We start from the raw sequence: 23,618 nt of genomic DNA, 5'->3' as shown, positions 1-23,618 counted from the left end.
CATGATTTACTCAACCCATTCTTTCTGCTGAAAAATCAAGATTTTCTAATTTTTCACTATTATAAACATCTCCATGAGTATCCTTGAAATGAAGTATTTAAGCACATCCTTAATTACTGCCATAGAATAAATTTCTACTACTAAAAAGTGTTCACATTTTTAAAGGAACTTGAATATCTTTTAACATTGCCCTCCCTAAAATCTATACCATTTTATATATACATCGGCATGTCTGACAGTGCTTCCGAGGACATCTTTGGTCTTGACAGTAGACTCACTGGCATTGTGGCTCTCCATGGAAAAAAGACACCAGGTAAATCTCACCATTTCAAATTTTTGAAGATCCTTCACTTTTGGAGTCATCGAAATCCTAGGGTCAGTAGGTATACTGACCCTAACATTACTGAATTACAGGTCCATAAGGTTCGTGCCTAAGAGCACAGGCTCAGTTAGGAGCACACCCAGGACCCAAATTCAGGGCTGAAATTGCCACGTGACTTGTTAAAGGAGCACTGAGTCAAGGGGCCAGGAAAGAACTCACATCACTCCAGGTTCAGATGCTCTAATCCCTATGGCCACTTAATCTCTTTGGACCAAGCCTTGCTCCAGAGCAGGCCTGCAGGGAACCCAGGGGTCCCAGAGATTGCACATACTGTTGCGGTTATCAGGATGACTTTGGAGTTGGTTCCACCTTACACCAATACTTGGTTCAGCTGCATATGGATGGTTATTTAACCATTCTAAAGCTCATTTTCCGTAAGAGAGAAATAGAGTTAATAATCTTACCTATCTCGTAGAGTTTTATGAGGACGACATAGATAATGCAACCAAATTCATCAGCACCATGCCTGGCCCTAAGGAGGTGCTTGATACTTGTTAAAGATTACTAACGTTTTTGTCTGCTGGCCCCCTCATACTTGGCTTCAGGGAGCAGAGGCCTAAGAGCAACAACTTTTGTCCTGGCATCCGCAATGGAGTCTCTGCCAGCAGCCAGCCACCATGTTCCTTTGGGATCTGCCTAATGCTACTGATGAACTAGGGACATGAAACCCCATTCCTAGGAGAGGCCTACCTACCTCTCATGCCCCCAGGACCACGCCTGACAAATATAGCAGAAATTACAGGCATCTGATTTAAGGCTACATGTGTACACTTCGCCAGAGCCAAGCCCCAAACCCGAGTTCTGCTGCTGCATCAAAGGACCATCTCTCTTCCAGGCTCCAGGCCCAGAGTAAGCAGCAATTTGGGAGGCAACCCCCTCTTATTTTTAGCCTTAAAATCCCAAAAGCCAACATACCAGCGCTCACCCAAGCGTCTCTCACAGGCTGTTGTTTGATTTGGGTTGAGAAAATGACAGGCTGGGTTCTGCACCAAAAAGAGAAGAAAAAAAAGGAGTTTTATTTTCCCTCCATTGCTATCCCCCATCCCTCTCAACTCCTCCCCTAGTCCTGGGTGGACCCTGCCTGGGTAATCGTGCTCTGCTATATTTAAAAACCACAGATGTGTTTCGTGGAGACTTAATTTCGGAATTGCAGGCGGCGACTCCTGAGGACAAGGGGAAAGCCGGTGCCGCGCCCGCCTGCTCGCCCTTCCCGCCTGCCGCCCGGAGCCCCGAAGAACTGCAGAATCCAGGTCAGGACGCGCCGCCGTCTCGGAGCTGCCGCCGGCCACGAAGTGCCGGCTGCCAGGCTCCAGTGAGTGGGTGGGTGGCCACAGGCTAGGTGTTCTGTCTGAATTCGCTCGTGGGGGGCTCTCCGTTCGCAAGGGCAGGCTCGGCTTCCCCGCGGCGGGTCGGGAAGCTATCTGAAAATCCCCCTCGGCTCCGGAGGATAAATATGCGCGGCTTGTCATTCCGTGCAGCGCTGTCGCCCAGCTGATAGGGTGACGTGCGATTTGGAGGCTTGGAGATTGGCTTTTTGATTTGGCTTTCTCCTGCAGCTTAATGGGCAAAGCTCTCGGCTCGCCCAGAAACCAGCCCCTCCGCGCGTCCCCTTCGCTCGCTGCGAAGCCCAGACGTCTCTCGCGGTGACGGCGCGCGAGGCGGAGAGCCCGCACGCTCCCAGCCCCGGGAAAGCCCCGGCGCAGCGGCTGCAAGCCGGGGTCCCTCAGAGCCACCGGGGCGCGCCGGGCTCCTAGCTTTGCTCCTCCTTCCGGGAGGGATCCCCCCGCTGCCCGTGGCCGGGACTCCCGTCCTCTCCCGGCGTCTTCTGAGCCAGAGCCCCGGGGCGAGGTTTCCTAGGGGTCGGTGGTGGGGTTTTCCTTATTCCTTCAAGCGGCGCGGAGGTAGCCCTCCCCAGGCCCCCTCGCCCTGGACCTAGTCCCCCTCAAGCCGGGACCTCGCGCTCCAGATGCGCTGCCCCGCAGCTCCCTGACTGCTACGAGCCAGCGAGCCCCAGCGGGCGGGCGGCGGCGGCGGCCTGACATGCCCCGGACGCGGCTCCGGCCGGCGGGCAGCCCGCGGGGGCGATGAGCCGCTGCGGCCGGTGAGGAGGCCCGGCGGCGGGGCATCGCGCACCTTACTCCCCTCGCTTCCCACTCAGCTTGGAAGGCCGAGAGGAAACGGTGAGTAAGGGGGTGAGTCTCCTGCCCTGCCCCCTCAGCCAGCTGCTGAGGCAGGGGAGGCAGAGGGTGGGGGGCTTGGGATGACCCCCGGAGGGTCCCTGGTTGTGAATAATGATATTAAGTTATTTCTCAATATCATTCCAATGAGCTGCCTTCCTGTGGGCTTAGTGCCAGAAAAAGTGGGGGGAGGGTGCCCCAGAAAGTGTATATCGTGTATGCAGTGCTGGGGGCGGGGGGGGGGTGGTGTCTGGTAGTGTGTCTATGGGAGGGTGCAGGGGGGCGCCTGGGAATATGTGTGCAGTCGGGTTGTGGGGTTGTTGGCTTAGTGACGGGTGCGCATTGAGAGGGCTGAATGCTGTGGTGCGTGGATGCATGTGTGCATGTGTGTGCTGGCGGTGCCAGGGTGTGTTGTGCTCCTGGGCTGTAAGTGCCTGCCGGGTTTGGGGGGCTCTGAGGAGGGCGCGTTCCACACTCGGCGCGCGTCCGCATGCACACACGCACGCGCGCACCCCAACCTCTGGACTCGGACGCCGCGCGGGTTGGGAGCTGCAGCCTCAGCGCACCGGCCGCCGGCGGGCCAAGGGGCGGGGAGAAGGAGGGTTCTGGAGTCCTGCGCTCTCCAGACCGCGGTGGTCTGGGCGGTCCCAGGCCGGGTGCTGAGAAGCGAAGTACTGTATACAACTCAGCACCCCCCCACCCCGCTCCGCCACCACCACTGTCACACACAAACACACACAGAGCCACACACACACACACACACGCACATAGACACAAAGACACACACACACACACACACACACACGCACACACACAGCCACAGGCCCTCCTTCAGAGGCTAGCGCTCCTCCTGCAGGCCGCCCTGCCTGACCTGCCTAGAGGACCCGAGCTATCCGGGCAGGTGAAGAAAGCGGTTTGCTCCGGGAGTGGAAAAAGCAGTTTTTTTGCCTTTATACCTAGTGTTTTATTTTTAAACGGGGGGTGGTGGTGATGGTGGTTAAATAGAACAAACGCTGGTAATGCAGTGCCATAAATTTATCCGCTCGCTGCCCATCTTCCCCCTCCCTAGGAAACACACACACACACACACACACACACACACACACACACACACACACACACACACACACACACTGTCTTCTGGAGAATTAAACAAAAAACAAAAAAAAAAACCCTAAACGGTTGATGGTTCGGTCTCTAGCTCAGAAGCATTGGAATTGACGGGACGCAATTTCTCGGAAACGCAGACTGCAGCTGGAAGCAAGATGCGGAGCTCCTGGGTGGTCAAGAAACACCCGAAGCGGAGGGGGTTGTGGGTACGTGATACAAATACATCCGGCCTTCTGGTGGGGCACCAAGAGGGAAGTCTCAGGGCCTCTGGCAGCCGAGTGACTTGCAGCCGCTTGTGATTAATCTTCCGCAGCTGTTGTGCCCCATCCACTTGAGCTGAGCTCTTGTTTATCTCGGTTTTCAAATATAGCTGCTGCGCCATGCTCTTCCTGAAATAGAGGAATCAGTTCACCGTGTATGCCAGCTTGCCCTCCGGCTGGCGCTTCTTTTTGTCAGCTTCACTGAATCCAAGTTTGAGAGGAAACTGCCCCTTCATGCCTTGCGGTTCTCCAAATGAGCATGGTTAACAGTCAGAGCTCAGGGTGACTAGGGACCAGACCATCACCTCTGACCTCTCATAATAGGTGGAGCTGTCCAAATCCATACATAGTTCCCATCAGCAGTACCCCCCCCCCCCACAGGCCCACTCCATAGTTCCTTTTTCTTTAAATAAAATACAGGTATTGGGTTGGGAAGAAATGAATGGAACCTATGGAACTGAACTTGGCTGAAGTGATTCTTTCTTTAACTTAATGAAGATGGGAAGACCATTGTTTATGCAGTTTCCTGAACCTGGAGTGCTTTATTGTTCTTCCCTCACCTCTAAATTTCCACCCCATCCTTGCCTAATCTACTCCTATTCACCCTTTGGCTCTCAGCTCATTTGTTACTTCCTCAGGGAAGCCTTCTGTACCTTCCTTGACTAGGCTGGGACTCCTTATCTTATACACCTATCGCCTGAACCTGTCATTCTGAAGTAATTTAAAGATGCAAATTATATTTATTGATGTGATTGGGTAATTAATGCCTGTCATACCTCTAGACAGTGAGTGCCATGAAGGCAGGAAAGGTGGCAGGTGTTTATTCACATAGTGTCCCCAGGTCCTAGCACTTTGCCTGTCATAGATTAGGCACTCAGTAATTACTGGATGAATGTATGCCCTTAGAGGGACAAGTTACGTATCATCCCCTCTCTGCTCTGGCTCCTCTGACCTCTACTTTGGCATCTCTTATGCTGCCCTCTAGCCTCCTGGTCAGAGAAAGAGGAATAGGGTTATCAAACTAACCCTGTACAATTATTCCTTTCCCCTGTGCTGTCCTGGACTGGGGCCTGGAGCTGATCACATGTCCTCTTGCCCCAACCCTGCCTTGTGCCTGTGCAAGGCAGTTCCTTGTACAGTCTCTGGGCACAGTTGTTTGTATTGTCCATGGGTAGTGATTGTGGGCATTGTTCCCCAGCCTGCATGATCCGGTCATTGCCAGAATCTGGACAATGAATTTTGGGAATGTGTCAGACATCTTGGCTTCTCTTCAAGCCACCAAGTTTGGATAGGAGGAGAAGAATCACTCCCCCTTCACTCAAGCCTGGTTGCTTTACCTACAGGTTTAAATATTTGGTGAGGTTCAGAAACATATTGTACCCCAAAAGAGAAAGCAGTCGGTCATTTATTCAACAAGTATTCACCAACAGCCTATTCTGCCAGGCATGCGCTAAGTACAAAGACAAATAAAATAGACATGATGACTTCCCTCATAAACTCTCATTCCAGTAATAAAAAGAACCAAACCTGTTGTCATGGAGTCGATTCTGACTCATAGCATCCTTACAGGACAGAGTAGAACTGCCCCATTTGGTTTTCACGGAGCTTTTGGTGGATTTGAACTGCTGATCTTTTGGTTAGCAGCCGAGCTTTTAATCACTGCACCATCAGGAGTCCCTCATTCCAGTAGGGGTAACCAAATAGTAAGCAGGCAGTTACCATATAAAATGATTCCTGCCAGCGGAAGTTAAGTCCCAGGTGCAATGGCAATGGCAGCATACAGGAAGAATGCCTCCTCATAGGGGTTAAGGAGGACTTTCAAGGCAGCTAAGCCCAGAAAGGAAGGATATAGGTCGGTGAAAGAGAATGAAGCAGGGAGGGAAGAGGTGGGAGAGAAAGTGTTACGAATGAAGAAATCAGTACACAAAGACCTAAAGTGGGTAAGAGTTCTTCTAAGTGGCTGGAGACAGATGAGAAAATGCAGGGGGCGATGAGTTTGGAAAAGCCATAGGATGCAAATCTTGAAGGGCTTGTACTCCATGCTAAGGATTTCCACTTTAACCTGAATTTCCAGTGTAGGGGTCAGGAAGGTTTGAAGTATTGAAGCGTGTGGTCAGATTTGCACTTTATATAGTATGTTGAAACTGGGAGGTGCGGAGAGAGTGGGAGGCAGAGAGTTAGGAGGTTGTTGTAGAAACCTAAGTGTATGATTCTAGCAGCCTGTGAAGGTGGGGCTTCCTCTTTGTGTTTTAGTGTCCAAACCAGAGCTACTTTTCTAGGAAGAAGTTCCCCTGATTTTTCTTTCATGAGATTGAATTATGTTCGCTTGTTCATTTGTGTTTTGAGTATGCACTCTGGGCAAGGGCGCCTTAGAGGAAAGAAAAAGAGGCTCGAGAAGGTGTAGGACACATTTTGTGACCCACGGAGCTTGCAGAGCAAGGCACACTCTCAAAGATCTGAGACAGAGAGATCTCTAGGGGCGGGGGAAGGCCCCAGGAAGGGTTCTGGAAGAGTAAGAAGGATTTAGATCCATAGAAACTATAGAGTAAGGCATCTGGATAGGAAGAATCACTTGTGTATGGAGACTGACTAAAGAATCGAGTGTACTCAGATGCGGTGTACAGAGTCACATCTACTAAGAATAAAGCAGTACTTAATCCTGGCTATAATTTGGAATGAGACAAGTAGCATTTACTGCCTTGATATTTGAAATGACAAATAGGGCTTTCCTGGTTGTGTGCAGGAATGCTAGGTCATGTGGGGACTGGATCCGGAAGTGAGACTGGAAACTATGATCATGCCCTGGCTCCCATGTGATAATTTCCAAATCACTTCGGAGAGAGGACTTCAAAACTGTGCACTGCTGTGTGTGGTCCTTGAGAATGAAGCCAGTGTGAGCTTGGTCAACATTCATCCTTTATACCCTGATCTCTCTGCTTCATTCCTCATTCTTTTCTGACACTAATCTTACAGTAAAAAAAAAAATCCCTCTTCCCCTCCTGCATGGTGCCCAGGAGCCACTCCTGTCCACCTCCAGGAATTTGTCCCACAGGCTCTTTATCTTGTCTGAAGTCTTTCTCCTTCTACACTGACTCCTCTTCCTCCAATTTTAAATGTGTTCAACAATCCTCTGGCTAATTCCTCTTCCCCATCACTCTCTCTCTCTCCTTCTTGCCTTCAATAAATCCTTAAAACTTTAGGCTAACCATCTGTCTGTATTTCCTCATCACTCTTTTAGCCTTTTGTGTTCCCACTATTCCCCTCTGTTTAACTCTCATCAACCAAGGACTTCCCATTCCTCAAGATATAATGATCTCTTCCTCTCTTTTCTCTCACTTCAACCCAGATAACATTGACGATTAGTTTCTTAAAACCTTCCTTTCTTGGCTTCTGTCACACCAACCCTCCAGGGTCCACTAATTCTCTAGATGGTCCCTCTTCCACTTTCCTTCCAAGATTCTCTCCTTCCTCCCTGTTTTCCCTTTCTCCATTATCTCTTAGCAGTCTCCCTCTATGGCTTCTGTTAATATTCCAGTGTGGCTAGTGACATAGTCTGTATCTCTAACTCTCTAAGCCGGGGTTTCATTTCCAGCCACTTGCAAAATATCTCCAAAGGATGTCCCATCAGCTCCTCAAATTGGATTTTTTACTAAATTGACATCATCATTGATCCTAGGAGCTCCTGACTTCCCACTTTCTTTTGATGGCACCAACAAACTTCCAGCCACTCTGGCTCAAACCCCCTAAATTTATCTTTGACTTATCCCTCTTGTTCCCAAGTATTGCTTTTGTCTTTTGAGCCCATTCCCCACTTCTCCATTCCTACTACCACGAAGTGCAGATTTTTATAACCTGCTGCACAATAATGATTATTATCATAGCAGCCAACATATGAGCGTTTATCACCTATTACCCACTCTGTTGCAAAATATTTTATGCTGATTTTCCCATTCAGTCCTTACTAACTGTATGTAGTAGTAATTATTACCCTATAAAAAATAGCTTTTTAACATCTTCCCAGCTTCAACATTTCCCACCTTCAATTCATTTCAACTACTGCTGCGAGATTCACTTCCCAAAATACCCTACTAGGCTTATCATTTTCCTACACAAAAAATCTTGAAGTACCCCCCCTTTTTTTTTTACAGCAGTCCAACTCCTTGTATTCAAAGCCCCCTGTGTCCTGGTTCCCAACTCTGTGTCTAGTCTCATTTTTTACAGTTCCCATGTAGGCACCTGAGTAAACTTTCCCTTTCCTCTTCTGGACCTTTCTTCATGGTTTACCTTCCACTAAGACTCCTAATTGTCCTTCAAGGTTCAATTCAACTGCCTCTTCCTGATGGGAAAGCTTGATGGAGGAGTAGTCCCTTCCACCTCTGAGTTTTCAGTTTTTTGTGGAGCCCTTATACTTTTTGAAATGCAGATTTTATGTTTTTTGCATGTGGCCTACCTTCGCTACTAGACCAACTGCCTTACATGGAGTTTGGTTTTTTACACTTTCTATTGAGAATCTATTTGAAACCACTCTACTCGCCTCCTAACATACCACTCACTGTCTTCCTGTCCAGAAAGACAAGTAGGCTTTTCTTTAGTCTGTTCTTTTTCATCCCCTCAAAGGAACTCATGGCAGAATCAACTTAAAGGGGAGTTAGGGGAATGGGGAGAGGGCACAGCTGCAAAGACAGTAGCTAGAGCTCCCCAGGAGTTCCTTCCTAGTGCAAATGGTTAACAAGCTCGGCTGCTAACTGAAAGTTTGAGTCTACCCAGAGGCACCTTGGGAGAAAGGCCTAATGATCTACTTCTGAAACATGGGCCATTGAAAACTCTGTGGAGCACAGTTCTACTCTGACACATGTGGGGTTGTCATGAATTGAAGCTGACTCAAAGCGGCTGGTAGTTGTGGAACTCCCCAGCACCTGTTAGTGAAAGGAGGGTCCAGAGCACCTCTACAGTTGATTGTGCAAGAGAATCCCTAGCACTGTCTCAGAGAGATGACTTTGCTTACCAGATTCCACTGGTTTTTAATTCAGCAGTGATATGACTTAATTTCATATTTCAACACTTGAAAAAATTAAGAGAAAATAAATGGCATTAAAATAACTCAGGCTCCTTCTAGGGGATGATCTGAGAAAAATGCACCAAAAGGCAAGCTGATCACCAGCTTTCTCCTGAGAGGTAGGCAACAGGGCAGAGGGATGTCAGCCCTTCCTCATTGTGGAGCAGGGACAGTGTCTCTCTCAGGCTGCCCTGGATTTCTCACTCCCCTTACCCCAGGCCTGAGTTCCTTCCAGTGGCTGGGGATATTTTCTCTTGATCCTTCTTGGCATGACACATTCCTTCAGACCTGGTGGAAAGAGACCTCCTAGCAGCCAGAGGACCACGGTTTGGCTCTGGCTCTATATTTATTGGCATAGAAACTCTTGGCAATGCACTGAGCCTCAGTTTCTTCATCTGTGTAAGCATCCTCACAAGAAGGATTAAATGAAATCATACGAGAGAACAGGGCTTTGTAAATTGTGGGCACATAATGTCACTTATGTTTGTTGAATGAATGATGCACTGTAACTTCTGGTTATCATTATTCCATACACAGTAGAGGGAACATAAGGGGTAGATAAGAAGGGTATGTGCAGAGAAGGAATTGTGTTTAGAGAGAGGCTCACAACTGCTGTCCAGGCACTATATGGCCCTGTTGATTCTTGTGAATGAACAAAACTACCTGCTCTCTGAGGTCAAGGCTTAAGCCATTTACCTCTCCACCCTAAGGCTTTGCAGGAAGTTTGAAATCTCCTTCCACAGGTGGACCTTTGTAAAATCACTCAATACTGCAAGGTTAACATTCATTCATTCAACACGTATTTCCTGAACACTCACTATGCCAGACTCCAGTTAAGCACTGAGAATACTGTCGGCAACAAAAACGACAAGTGTCCTGCCACTGTGGATTTTATATTCTATAAGGGGGAACATAGAGCAAACCAGTAAGCAAACAAAACAAAAACAATGGTGATTTCAGCAAGTGACATGTACTATAAAGAAAATGAAAAGTGATGAGACAGAAAGTGCTGAGGGTGTGGGTGGGATCACGTTTATATAAAGTGGGTGGGGAAAGCCTCTTTGAGAAGGTGGCATCTGAGACTTCAATGAAATGAAAAAGTGAGCAATGTGGATATTTTGGGTGAGGGCATTCCAAGTAGAGGGAACAGGGAATGCAAAGGCCCTGGGGCAGTCTGATGGTTGGTAAATTCCAGGGACTCCAGAAAGTCCACCTTAGCTGGAATGGAGTGTGTTGTTGTTTGGTGCTGTTGAGTTGATTCCGACTCATAGTGGCTCCATGTAACAGAGTAGAACTGTCCCATAGGGTTTTCTCGGCTGTAATCTTTGTAGTAGCAGATCACCAGGTCTTTCTCCTGTGGAGCCAGTGGGTAGGTTCAAACCACCAGCCTTTCAGTTAGCAGCTGAAAGCTTAATTATTTGTGCTACCTGGGCTCCTTGGAGTGGAGTGTAGAGGGAGCAAAACAAAGTAGTAGGAGGTAAGATCAGTAAGTTAGAAGGGAAGCCAGTAGAGGATATATGTGGAGGGGGGGCAGTGTATGTGCAGGAAGAGAAGGGGTGCAAAGAATGACATAATCAATCTGACTTACATTTTAAAAAGATATTTACAGCTGTTTTGTGGAGAGTAGACTGTAAGGGGTAGGGTAAGATTGGCAGCTATTGCAATAGTCCAGGCAAGAGATATAATATTGAATTGCCAATAGCTAGAACAGAGCATGACACATATTTGGCACTCAATAAATTTTGAGAACATATCCATGCAGAAGTTATTTTCAAAGAACCAACAACTCTGATTGGCACAATAGTGAGTGTTTGACAGGTTTTTTTTTTTTTTTTTTTCATGAATCAATGAGCAGAATCAGGCTTCCTTATAGTCACTCTGGGCTTTGCATTCATCTCAATATTTTGGATCTTTTGAAAATAATTTTTATTTTCCAGCTAGCACTCTTTCTTGGGAGTAACGAGTTCCTTGAGTTCATTTACTTTCGTGTGAAACTGTATTCTTATTTGAAATAGACTTGAGATGTCCAACTCTAAGGCCTCCATGGTGCTTTCAGCCAGTGCTCATAATTTTCCAAACCCTTTTTATGTACTAATCTTGTGTACTTTTCTGTGAGCTCCTGCAGGGAACTTCATCAATGCATCCCCAGAATGTATTGCAGCATGAACTATTGAATCAACAAATGATTTTTACCTGATTAGAATGAGGAGCACTGTGATGCCTTGGTTGAATTACAGGGGCTTCTTGCTCTCCTCCTGAAGAGCCCAGAATGCTCACTGGTCCATTGGTCTCACAGTTATAGGAAGGTCCCCAAGGTGATCAGGTGTCTAAGTTGGCTGATTTCCTTCAGCTTCTGTTTCTTTGGATCCTGGCTGCCTGGAGATTTCTGAATCAGGGGGAACTTTTCAGGGCCAGTGAGATGAAGAAAGTGCCTGGTATGGTTTGGTCCTTGCTATACCTCTTAATTCTTCTTTGGCCATCATCTTCTGTTTTCAGGTTGTCTCCAGTTTGTATTAATTCTACTTTTGAGATAGTTTCCAAATACACCTTCTGCATCACTGCACTCATTGCCTCTCACTCAAATATTGTGATCATCCATGAACTTGTCTTCCTGCCTCCAGTCTTGCCCTACATTTATTTGCTGAGCCAGTTTCCATGGTCATCTCTCTAGTCCTTCTGTCAAAAAGGAAAAAGTTGATCTTATTCTGCCTATGATAAAAAAAAAAAAATTTTTTTTCACTAGTTCCTTACTGTCTCCAAAACAATGCCCAAATTTCTTAGCGTGGCACCCAAGGCCTTTTTACCAACTGTTTCTAACTTAATATCCACATTCACTTTCAGGTGCTCTGCCCTTCAGCCATACTGCTCACTCTCCCCTAAATGTACAGTGCTTGTTCATGCCTTTTTTCTTTAGCAAGGCCATTCTATTTCCTTTGTTTGAAATGCACTGGCTTCCATTCAGTTATATCCTATTCATATTTCAAATCTTCGGTGTTGCCTGGTTCATGAATCTGGCCCTGGCAATCCTATGCAACATTAGACCCTTCTTCCTCTGTGCTTTCTTGCTTGACACATTGCATATGCTTCCAAATGTAGCATTTGTGTGGTTGTACTGTAAGTATTTGGGTTTCTGTCACTGCTCTCCAGTGAACTGGGTGCTCCTCAAGGGGGCTTATATTTTGTTCACATCACTCAAATCTGGAAAACCTCACTCATAGCATCACTGACAGATGGTTCCTCAACCTCCATTGGAACACTGCCAAGGGTGGGAGAAATCACTGAATATTATCCCTTCTATTATTGCACATTCATTCGATGTATCCATTCATTCAGTACATATTTACTGAGCATCTACAGGTACCAGGCACTGATTTAGGCACCGGGGATGCAGAAATAACAGACAAAAATTCCTGCCTTCTGGGAACTTGTCTTTTTTTTTTGAGTGTGTGAAAAAAATGAATTGGATGCAAATCAGAGTAGTCTTCTCAACAAAATTCAGTGAAAGTTAACTTGTGACACATTGGCTGGATTTATACAAATGCACAATGAATGGATGAACAAACAAACGAATGAATGAATGAACAAGTATGGATAAATCAACCTAAGTTATCATCACTGAAAGGAAAACTAAAAATGTTTTGGTAAAAATCGATGGGTAGTATTATTTTCAATGAAGATGTGGGAACTTTGGAACTTATTTATTTCCTCAGAAAAGGTATAAACCAAACAGATAGCAAGTTTAGGAACTGACAAGGAGAAAATCTGCTTAGGTGGGGAGGGAGTTGATGCTGACTATCCTTTACAAGAAGGACCCCTGGTGGTGCAGTGGCTAAAGTACTTGGCTGCTAACTGAAAGGTCAGCAATTCAAACCCATTGGCTGCTCTGTGGAAGAAAAATGTGGCAGTGAGCTTCCTTAAAGATTATTGTAGTTGTTGTTACGTGCCGTCATAGAGACCCTATGTAAAACAAAACAAAACGCTGCCTGGTCCTCTGCCATCCTCACAATCATTGCTTTGTTTAAGCCCATTGTTGCAGCCACTGCATCAATCCATCTCATTGAGAATCTTCCTCTTTTTTGCTGACCCTCCGTCTTACCTGATGCCCTTCTCCAGGGACTGGTCCCTCCTGATAACATGTCCAAAGTACATGAGGCGAAGGCTCACCATCCCCACTTTCAAGGGCACTCTGGCTATATTTCTTTCAAGACAAACTTGTTTGTTATTCTAGCAGTCCATGGAATATTAAATATTCATGATTCAAAGGCATCAATTTTTCTTCAGTCTTCCTTATTCATTGTCCAGCTTTTGCATGCATATGAGGTGTGATGGTTAAGATTGTATGTCAACTTGGCTGGGCCATAATTCTCAGTGTTTATACGTGATCACCCCCATGATGGGATCTGCTGTGAGTAGCCAATCAGTTGAAAGGGAGTTTTCTTGGGCACGTAGCCTGCATCCAAATATGTGGACGTTTGCCTGTTGCCTGCTCTGGATCCCGCAGCAGCCTTCTGTTCATTTAAGCCCTGGTTCTTGGGACTTGAGCTATCAGCTTATTTGCTCATCTTGGAATTTGTTGATCTTCACAGCCTATGAGCAAGAGCCATGCTCTCTGACTTGCCGATCTTGGGTTCACCAGCTCCCACAGCTACATGAATAAGGGAAAGCGTCTATCCTGATCCACAGACTTGGGGCATTCTAGCCTCTACAGTTGCATAAGCCATCTCCTTGATATAAATTTCTCTATATATTTATACACTTTACTGGTTTTGCTTCTCTAGAGAACCCAACCTAAGACATTTGATACTAAAAGTGATTCTAGAGAAACAAAATTGTAAGAATGAGTTTCCTAAATTGGTTCTCAAGTCTGGTTAGTCTTAAAATGTTGATGACTCTGCTTCCAGCAGTAAAGGGGGCACTGCTAATCCATGGCATGAGGTGGCAATACAAAAATGCAAAATATTACTACCAATAGATCAGGTATTGCCAACAGGCAAGGCTCTAGGTGAATACATGTATCATATCTTTCTACAGTTTTGTCAGAATGAGAAGTATAAGGAAGCTGGTTGGTTGGTCCTACTTTTGCTAGACAAACTGGTGAAAGAAAGGGATGTGCCCAGGGCTTCAGAGTCAAAGCTCAAGTGCCACATAAATGACCTCAAAAGGTCTCCACTTGTGCTTTGAAAGAAAGCCTTATTGTTTGTAGTAACAGAGCTGATATTGCTGAAAACCAAACCCAGAGTCTTATTGTAAGAGTGGCTGAATTACAATGCCAGCTCAATTGCCAACCTCGAGAGGTGTCTGAAATTAAAGTGAGGGCATTGTTTGGGAAGAAATGGGACCCTGAAACTTGGGAAGGGGACATATGGGCAGTTAATCAGGAAGCTGGAGACACTGAGCCCCTAAATTCCATTCAATCACTCCTGCCAAGAGAACCACTCCGATCTGAAGAGATTACTTATGTTTGTCTGCTACACCACCCTGCCCAGAAAAACCATTAGCCCCTCCACTCCCATCTAACCAGATTAGCCCCAGCCCAGCTGCCTCTAAAGAGCCCTTGCCTGAGTCATTGCCTGGGGCATCACTGAGGCAGATGCTTTACAAGATGATGTTGGATGTTCTCAAAACAATTCCACCCTACCGACTCTGGATTCTAGACCGATAAGTAGACTTAAGTCCCAGCAAGCCCCAAAAGGCTAAGTACAAACTGTGACCCAGAGGAGGTATACTACACTTCAAAAGAACTGCTTGACTTTTCTAATATGTACAAACAGAAAACTGGAGAATATGTGTGGGAATAGTTATTAAGAGTGTGGGATAATGGTGCAAGGAACATAAAGATGGATCAATCTGAGTTTATTGATATGGGTCCACTAAGCACAGATTCTTCATTCAATGTTTCAGCTTGAGAAGTTAGGAAAGGATCTAATAGTTTATTTGGTTGGGTTGCTGGAGCATGGATTATGTGGTGGCCTACAGTAAGTCAAGTTGAAGTGCCAGACTTGCCTTGGTATACTGTAGAAGAAGATATCCAAAGGCTTAGGGAAATTGGCATGCTAGAGTGGGTTTATCAAGCTAGACTCACGAACCCATACACAGAATGCCCAGAGGACACACCTTTTACCACAGCGGTGAGGAACAAATTTGTGAAGGGAGCTCCAGCATCCTTGAAGACTGCTGTGATAACTATTTTATGTAAATCAGATTTGAGAGTGGGAATTGCCCTAAATGAATTTAGACACCTAACTATAATGTGGCTGACCAGAGCCTGTGGTAGTAGAGGCCAAGAGGCAGCACTCAGTCAACAAAGACATGCTAAGCATTAGTTACCATAATGAACAGCGGAGTCAATGCAGTAATCAGAATAGTCTGACTCATATGGACTTATGGCATTGGCTACTTAGTCATGCATGGTGTCCCGAGGAGTGAAAGATAGGAAATCTACTAAATATTTACTTGATCTGTACAAATGATTGAATTCTAGGTCAGGTGAACAGCAGTCTAACTCGAATTGCTAGAATAGAGAGTCATGGTCTCTCAACCAATTCTCAGACTTGAGCGAGCTTAAAGACCCACAACCCCTTGAATGAAGGGGAGGCCAGGTCTCTTTGAGAAAAGACTCCAATACACTACCAGAAATTTATATGGTTAATCTCTCTGGCAGCCTTCCCCAAAGGAGTGAGAGTGACTGTTCATAAGGAAATAATCGACTTTTTGGGAATTACTGGATACTAGCTCTAAACTGACACTAATTCCAGGAGACCCAAAATGTCACCGTGGCCCACCAGTCAGAGTGGTGGCATAAGGAGGTCATTATGGAGGTTATTAATGGAGTTCTGGCTGATGTCCATCTCATACAAGGTTCAGCGGGTCCCCGAACCCATCCTGTAGTGATTTTCCCAGTTCCAGAATGCATAATTTGAATAGGTACACTCAGCAACTGGCAGAACCCTCACAATGGATCCCTGACAAATGGAGTAAAAGTTATTATGGTAAAAAAAGCCAAGTGGAAGCCATTAGAACTGCCTCTACCTAGAAAAATAGTAAACCAAAACCAATACTACATTCCTGGAGGGATTGCACAGATTACTGCCACAATCGAGGACTTGAAGGATGCAGGAGTAATGATTCCCATCACATCCACATTGAACTCGCCTGTTTGGCCTGTGCAAAAAACTGATGAATCTTGGAGAATGACAGTGGATTATCAAAAACTTAACCAGGTGGTGACTCCACTTGCAGCTGCTGTTCCAGATGTACTTTCATTGCTTGAGCAAATTAATACTTCTCCTGGTACCTGATATGACACTATTGATCTGGCTAAAGCCTATTTCTCCATTCCTGTTTCAAAGGAACACCAGAAGGAGTTTCCCTTCAGCTAGCAAGGCCAGTAATACACCTACAGTTGCCGGGCTACATGAACTCTCCAGCCATATGTCATAATTTAGTCTACAGGACCCTTGATTGTCCTTCCTTTCCACAAGACATCACACTGTTCCATTACATTGATGACATTATGCTGATTGAACCTAGTAAGGAAGAAGTGTCAATGACTCTGGACTTATTGGTAAAATATTTGTGTCTAAACCAAAAAAAACCAAACCCAGTGCGATAGAGTTGATTCCGACTCCTAGTGACCCTATAGGACAGAGTAGAACTGCCCCATAGAGTTTCCAAGGAGCGCCTGGTGGATTCAAACTACCAACCCTTTGGTTAGCAGCTGTAGCACTTAACCACTACGCCACCAGGGTTTACGATTTGTGTCTGGAGTGTGGGAAATTAATCCACAAAAATTCAGGCACCTTCCACCTCAGTGAAATTTCTAGGGGTCTAGTGACGTGGGCATGTTGAGATATTCCTTCTAAAGTGAAGGATAAGTTATTGCATCTGGCTGCTCCCACAGGTAACTAAAAAGGAGGCACTAGTGGGCCTCTCTGGATTTTGGAGGCAACATATTCCTCATTTGGGTGTACAACTCTGGCTTATTTACCAAGTGACTCGAAAAGCTTCAAGTTTTGAGTGGGGCCCAGAACAAGAGAAGGCTCTGCAACAGGTTCAGGCTGCTGTGCAAGTCACTCTGCCACTTGGGCCATATGATCCACCTGATCCAATGGGGCTTCAAGTGTCCATGGCAGATAGAGATGCTGTTTGGAGTCTTTGGCAGGCCCCTATTGGTGAATCACAGTGCAGACCCGTAGGATTTTGGAGCAAAGCCCTGCCATCCTCTGCAAATAACTACATTCCTTTTGAGAGAGAGCTTTTGGCTTGTTACTGGGCCTTAGTAAAGACTGAATGCTGAACCATGGGCCACCAAGTCACCATGCAGCCTGAACTGCCCATCGTGAACTGGGTGTTGTCTGACCAACAGTCATAAAGTCATAAAGTTGGATTTGCACAGCAGCACTCCATCATTAAATGGAAGTGGTATATACAAGACCAGGTCCCAGCAGGACCTCAAAGCACAAGTAAGTTGCATGAGGAAGTGGCCCAAATGCCCATGGTCTCCACTCCTGTCACATTTCCTTCCATCTCCCAGTCTGTACGTATGGCCTCACGGGGAGTTCCTTATGATCAGTTGACAGAAGGAGAGAAAAATCCCACCTGGTTTACAGATGGTTCTACCTAATATGCAGGTACCACTTGAAAGTGGACAGCAGCAGCACTACAGCCCCTTTCTGGAAACTTTCTGAAGGACTGTGGTGAAGGGAAATCTTCCCAGTGGGCAGAACTTTGAGCAATGCACCTGGTTGTTCACTTTGCTTAAAAGGACAAGTGGCCAAATGTATGGTTGTATACTGACTCATGGGCTGTGGCCAATGGTTTGGCTGGATGGTCAGGGATTTGGAAGGAACATGATCGGAAAATTGGAGACAAGGATGTATGGGGAAGAGATATGTGGATAAACCTCTCTGAATAGGCCAAAGAAGTGAAGATATTTGTGTTTCATGTGAATGTTCACCAAAGTGTGACCTCAGCAGAGTATGATTTTAACAATCAAGTGGATACGATGACAAGTTTTGTGGAAACAAGTCATCCTCTTTCCCCAGCTACTTCTGTCATTGCTCAATGGGCTCATGAACAAAGTGGCCATGGTGGTAGGGATGGAGGTTATGCATGGGCCCTGCAACACGGAGTTCCACACACCAGGGCTGAATTGGCTACAGCCATTGCTCACTGCCCAATCTGCCAGCCACAGAGACCAACACTGAGCTTCCAATGTGGCACCATCCCGCGAGGTGATCAACCAACAACCAGATGGCAAGTTGATTATATTGGCCCACTTCTATCATGAAAAGGGCAGCATTTTGTCCTTACTGGAATAGACAGTTACTCTGGATATGGATTTGCCTTCCCTTCACTCAATGCTTCTGCCAAAACTACCATCTGTGGATTTAAAGAAAGTCTTACCAACCATCATGGTATCCCTCACAGCATTACCTCTGATTAAGAGACTTACTGCACAGCAAATGAAGTGTGGCAGTAGGCCCATGCTCATGGAATCCACTGGTCTAACCGTGTTTCCATTCATCCTGAAACAGCTGACTTGATAGAATGATGGAATTGCCTCCTAAATACACAGTTGAGGCACCAGCTAGTTGGCGATATCTTTCAGGGTTGGGGAAGTGTTTCCCAGGAGGCTGTATATGCTCTAAACCAGCATCCAATATATGATGCCATTTCTCCCATAGCCAGAATTCATGGCTCCAGGAATCAACGGGTGGAAATAGGAGTGGCAGCACTCATTATTACCCCTAGTGAGTCATTCGCAAGATTTTTGCTCCCTGTCCCCGAGTCCTTATGCTCTGCAGGTCTAGAGGTCTTAGTTCCAAAGGGAGGAATGCTCCCACCTGGAGACACAACACTGATTCCACTGAAGTGGAAGCTAAGAATGCCCTCTGGCCATGTTGGGCTTCTTATGCCTCCAAATCAACAGGCAAAGAAGGGAGTTACCATACTGGCTGGTGTGATTGATCCTGATTACCAAGAGGAAATCAGATTGATATTATATAACGGAGGTAAAGAAAAGCATGTCTGGAGTGCAGGAGATCCCTTAGGGCGTCCTCTAGTACTATCATGCCCTGCGAATAAAGTCAATGGAAAACTATAGCAACCCAATTCCAACATGACTAGTAATGGCCCAGACCCTTTGGGAATAAAAGTTTGGGTCACCCCACCAGGTAAAGAACCACGACTGGCTGAGGTGCTTTCTGAGGGCAAAGGGAATATGGAATGGGTGGTGGAAGGAGGTAGTTCTAAATACCAGTTACGGCCATATGACCAGTTGCAGAAACAAGGACTATAAATGTTCTGAGTATTTCTGCTTTGTATGTGTGCACCAAATGTTTTTGTTTTCTTCACTTATAAAATATAAGATGTAAACGGAGCTAGTGCCCCATTTTCATTTGGGCATGTTTTAGTTGTATCATGTTGGATGTAAGTATGACTTTGTAATTGTCTTCATTCAGAGATTATGTATGTTTTGGGAGATGTGTACAGGTGCCAAATTGACAGGAGTTGGGCTGTGATGGGTAAGATTGTCAACTTGGCTGGGTCATGATTATCAGTGTTTATATGTGATCACCCCCAGGTGACCACCCCCATGATGTGAGTTGGCAATCAGTTGAAAGAGAGTTTCCTTGGGCGTGTAGCCTGCATCTGAATATAAGTGGATGTTCTGGTATTTGCCTGCACTGGATCCTGCAGCTGCCTCTTGTTCATCTGACCTCCTATTCTTGGGACTTGAGCTAGAAGCTTACCTGCCAGTCTTGGGATTTGTTGATCTTCACAGCCTATGAGCAAGAGTCCTGCTCTCCAACCTGCTGATCTAGGGTTCACCAGCCTCTGTAGCTATGTGAATCAGGAGAAGCTTTGCAGACTTGCCTGCCAGTCTTAGGATTCATCAATCTTCACATCCTGTGAGCAAGAGCTCTGCTCTCCAACCTGCCAATCTTGGGTTCGCCAGCCCCTACAGCTACGTGAATCAGGAGAAGCCTCTATCCTGATCCATGGACTTGGGATGTTCCAGTCTTTATAATAGTGTGAGCTGTTTCCTTGATATACATCTCTCTCTATATACTCCACTGGTCTCACCCCTTCAGGAGCAAGGGAAAATGAAGAAAACTAAAGATACAAGGGAAAGGTTAGCCCAAAGGACTAATGGACCACATCTACCATGGCCTCCACCAGACTGAGTCCAGTACAATTTGATGGTGCCTGGGTACCGCCAATGATTGCTCTATAGGGATCATGATAGAGGGTCCCAGGCAGAGCTGGAGAAAAATGTAGAACAAAATTCTAACTCATAAAAAAAAACCAGGCTTACTGGCCTGACAGAGACTAGAGAAAACCTGAGAGTACGGCCCCCAGACACCCTTTTAGCTCAGTAATGAAGTCACTCCCAAGGTTCACCCTTCAGCCAAAGATCAGATAGGCCCATAAAACAAAACAAGACTAAAAGGGCACACCAGCCCAGGGGCAAAGACTAGAAGGCAGGAGGGAACAGGAAAGCTGGTAATAAGGAACCCAAGGTCGAGAAGGGAGAGTGTTGACACATCGTGGTGTTGGTAACCAATGTCGCAAAACAATATGTGTACTGTTTAATGAAAAACTAGTTTGTTCTGTAAACCTCCATCTAAAGTACAATAAAAAAAAATTTTTTTTTTAAATGCCTCTCTCTATATTTTTATACGCTTTACTGGTTTTGCTCCTCTAGAGAACCCACCCTAAGACAGGTTTTTTCTGTTTGAGAAATGCTAAGTGTGTTCTTCTCTTTTGGTTTTCTATGTCCAGGTCTTTGCACATTTCATTATAATACTTTCTTTTATCTTCTAGAGCCGCCTTTTGAAATCTTCTGTTCAACTGTTTTACTTCACCATTTCTTCCATTAGCTTTAAAAGTTACTCTACGTACAACAGCAAGTTTCAGAGTCTCTTTCGACATCCATTTTGGTCTTTTCTTTCTTTCCTGACTTTTTTAAATGAGATTTTTCTTTGTTCATGTATGATGTCCATGATGTCATTCCACAGCTTGTCTAGTCTTCAGTCATTAGTGTTTAGTGTGTCAAATCTGTTCTTGAGATGGTCTCCAAATTCAGGTGTGATATACTCAAGGTCATATTTTGGTTCTTATGGACATTGTTTTAATTTTCTTCAGCTTCAACTTGAACTTGCATATGAGCAATTGATGGTCTGTTCTGCAGTTGATCCCTGACCTTGTTCCAACTGATGATTTTGAACTTAAACATTACAGCCTTGGAAACCATATGGAGCAATTCTACTCTGTCCTATATGGTTGCTATGAGTCAGAATCCACTCGACGGCAGTGGGTTGGGGATCCTTGGCAAAGTCAGTTAGAGTCCAAAAGAATGGGATGTTTGTCCAGTGTATAGAAAGGCCATGTGTTACCCATTTGTGAGTCAACTCATGGTGCACGAAGAGTCTTTCTCCTGGTCGAGAGAGTGCCCCCAGTGGCTGAAATTCTGGAGGTCCAGGTGTCACAGTCAGGCTGTGTTCCTTGTCTTTTCTCTCAGGGTTCTCAACCTTGATTGTACCTTAAAATCAGTTGGGGAGCTTCTTAAAAATCTAGATATCTCAGCTTCACTCCCAGATATTCCAAAACTGACATCTGCGACAGAATCCAGATGCACAACCATCTCTAGAATGTGGTCCTTGTTCCATCACCGGCTCCAACTTGGGAAAGACTTAAAATGGCAATGTAGATCCAGCATTGGGAGAAAAGGAGCTTACATTAAGCTGGCTAAAGTCCTTCCTCTTCTTACCTTTCCCACCTATTTTGTGTTTGTGACTTCTCAGTCTTGTCAAGGGCTTGCAGAGGGCAAAGACTTTTGGCTTCCACAGAGTCTGGTAAGCTGTAGGAATCTATGAATCATAGAATTTTAGAGGCAGAAAAGATATCAGAGGTCAGGCTTAACCTCGTCTATATCAATAGAGTTCCACCAAGTGTAACAAACTCTGTTACAAAAACAACAACAACAACAAAACTTTCCCGTATTTAATTGAAACCTTATGGAGCTTCCACAAAAGTGTGGAAGACAGACATGTAAACAGATAAGCTCAGTACAGTGTGACAAGTGCTTCACTAGTGATACAGAAGAAGTGTTAGAGGAAACCAGAGGTGTAAATGATTTATTTTGAAGGATTTGGAGGAAGAGGACATTGTCAGGTGGGGGTGGGGGGGGAGGGGGGAATTATCCAATAGGCAAGGTAAACATGTTGCTTACCTTGCTTACCAGATCATCTGTAGCGAACGATTTCAGATTTTTCACATTAAATATTCTGCTTCTAGCTATGACTGGCATCTGTCTCTCCCACAATCCCACAGCACCTTCCTACAGTATCAAAGCCTCTTCAAATTTACAACCCCTGACAGGAGTGGATGACACAGTAAAGCATAATAAGCAGGCACTTACTTGTGCTTACTTACTAATCTGTAGTGAATAATTTCACATGTTTTTCACCATCCAAAGATGTGGTGAAACCCTTGTGAAATTGTTCACTACAGATTAGCAAGTAAGCACAAGTAAGACTATGCTTACCTTGCTTATTGGGTAATCTGGCCCTGTTGTCTAGGAAAGCTTCCCAGAAGACTTTCAACTTTCTGGAGCCATAGGTTCTTGACCAAACAGCTGCAGATCCCTAGTTTAGCATTCGACATATCAAGTTTCACAGCCCAGCTGTGTCACTTGCTCAGATGGTAGATCATGGGTAAATTGTTAATCTTTGAGTCTCAGACTCTTAATTCAAAATCCTGTCTTATTGTGGGATTGTGAGGTATCAAATAGCAGATATAAAAGTTCCTAGTGAAGTGACAGCCATCAAGTAGGTACTCAATGAATAGGTATGATTATTGTTGTTCTTGTTATTTTTTAAAAGCTTTGGTTTATATGGAAACCCTGGTGGCGTAGTGGTTAAGTGTTACGGCTGCTAACCAAAGAGTCGGCAGTTCAAATCCTCCAGGTGCTCCTTGGAAACTCTATGGGGCAGTTCTACTCTGTCCTACAGGGTCGCTATGAGTCGGAATCGACTCGACAGCGCTGGGTTTGGTTTGGTTTTTTGGTTTTGATTTATATAAAGTATGAAGATACTGATGCCTGCTGGAGCCCTGTACTCTTAGGAGGCTTTCTCTCCTTGTGTGGTGGTGGCTGGGAGAATGTCAGCAGGGTTCTGTGAAGCTATCATGTGATTTGGATGTCATTAAGGGTTTGAGGGGTTTCAGGGAAGACAAAATATGACAATTGCATGGGATCAGAGAAGCAAGAGCAATATTGTATCTTATCACGTACGACTGCAAGATTCATAAAACCGTGCTGCATTGCGGCCACTGCCTACACGGCTTGAGGCAGCTGTACAGAGACCAACCTGATAGTTTAAAGCAAACAAAGAAAAAGATATTACTTCCCAGGACATAATTGTAATCAATTATTCCTTTTACTATAAAGTCTTTAAGGCTGGGGAGGTGGTGGAGCTTGTTCATGGAACAAGTTTCAATCACAGTACTTGACCCAGAATGGTTATTTGAAGGGCCAGAAACAAAAATACCAGTTGCTGTTGCGTCAATTCCAATTCATGGCAACCCCGTACGTTGCAAAGTAAAACTGCAGTCCATAAGGTTTTCAC

General features: G+C 45.4%; 1 protein-coding gene across 1 annotated transcript in view; it reads left to right on the top strand.

Annotated features, from left to right (window-relative positions):
• The first annotated feature begins 2,481 nt into the window (after positions 1-2,481).
• The window catches only part of SLC8A3 (solute carrier family 8 member A3), a 200,372-nt gene continuing 179,235 nt past the window's right edge, over positions 2,482-23,618 (top strand). Inside the window, exon 1 of the mRNA XM_049897952.1 lies at positions 2,482-2,562. The gene's annotated coding sequence lies outside the window, so the exon portion shown is untranslated. The remainder of the gene's footprint in view (positions 2,563-23,618) is intronic.

Source organism: Elephas maximus, chromosome 10 (assembly GCF_024166365.1).
Source record: "Elephas maximus indicus isolate mEleMax1 chromosome 10, mEleMax1 primary haplotype, whole genome shotgun sequence".
NCBI lineage: Eukaryota > Metazoa > Chordata > Mammalia > Proboscidea > Elephantidae > Elephas > Elephas maximus.
This window is presented reverse-complemented; position numbering and strand designations above follow the sequence as displayed.